Source organism: Austrofundulus limnaeus, unplaced genomic scaffold (assembly GCF_001266775.1).
Source record: "Austrofundulus limnaeus strain Quisiro unplaced genomic scaffold, Austrofundulus_limnaeus-1.0 Scaffold231, whole genome shotgun sequence".
Taxonomy (NCBI): Eukaryota; Metazoa; Chordata; class Actinopteri; order Cyprinodontiformes; family Rivulidae; genus Austrofundulus; species Austrofundulus limnaeus.
The window spans coordinates 414,218-415,712 of record NW_013952633.1 but is presented as its reverse complement, the minus strand read 5'-3'; positions in this window follow the sequence as shown (position 1 = coordinate 415,712).

The following is a 1,495-nucleotide window of genomic DNA, read 5'->3' as shown; positions in this document are numbered from 1 at the left end:
CTGTTGTTGACTCTTGTTTTGAGCTTCTGGTACACCCAGATACTTCCAATCAAGTGCCTGGTGTAAGATTTATTTTCCAGGAAGCACTGTTACAACAAAGGAATATTCTACCAAATACAAATGTCTTTACTTTTTATGCTAAGTTCATTTGCCACCTGCCTTACTCTATTCTTCTTTCCTGATTTGCACATAAATTTACACCATTTTTACTCCCTTTGATAGACAAAATTTCTTTCCCCATTCTTCCTCTATTAGCAGCTGAAGGTCATGCTAATTATGCCACAGGAAAACCAGTGGAATTCCAATTATGTCCTTTGACAGGACAGGGCAGGACAACCCATCAGCACTGATGACACGTTTGTATGCGCAGGGCTCATTCAGCACGAATCATTCTACTTTTCACACATAGTTCTGCTTCGATTGCTGTCATTCTACCACTTGTAGTCATTCCATCTGCCATTCACTCACACAGTCACTCCATCTGTTCTTTTCTCTGTCTCATTGATTGCTACACTCATTAGGTTCTTACTCACAGTTAACCAGAAGTAGAAAATGCAAGTGTCTGGTGATGCACAAATCTGACCAGTGATGAAATTTGTGGACACGTCTTTAGGTTTTTATAAAATATAATACTTTTGTACACCAGGACTTCTTGGCAATTCACTTTCCATCCAGGGAACTTTCACAATTCAGAAAACTTTTAAATTGCATTTGATTCTCATGGAAACTACTCCCCTTACAATAGAGAATGTTCAGGGTCTTTGTTTGCCTGGCTCTCAAAAGATTTTCGTTGGTCACATGCATGAAGATATTTCTAAACAGACTTCTCCACATACACATGGCTCGACACAAGAAAAAACAGCTCTTCAAGACAAGACACAGCTGTGCATCAACACTACAAAACAAACAACCAGAAAGGGAGTCTTTTGAGAACAAAAATKATCAGATTTTGTTTGAGAGTGGGGGAAAGAAGGACAAAAAAAAACAGAGGAGGTCTCAGATTTCAGCTTTCTACAACATTTATTAATAAAAGAAACTAAAACAATACTTTCATTGGAGAAAGTCACTTGAAAATGAAGTGAAATCTCTGAACAAAAAGAAAGATAACACAAAAGAGAAGCCTGAAAGATTGGTTGAATTTAAAGGGATCCAGGATTAGTTGTAACATTAGACTTTATTTGATCATTTTAACTGTAAAACAAAGACTTTAAAAATACTGAAGGATGTTTATCCATCCATCCATTTTCTGTACATGCTTCTTCCTTTTTTCAGGGTTGCGTGGGTCACTGGTTGTGCGAGGGGCGGGGTACACCCTGGACAGGTCACAAGTCCATCACAGGGCCACACATAGAGACAAACGAGACAAACAACCATTCACTCTCTCACTCACACCTAGGGACAATTTAGAGTTATCAATTAAATAGTTTAGACTTTGTTAATTTGTTTGACTGTTTTGTCAAATTGGTCAAATATTTTGATTTACTCACTATCAATA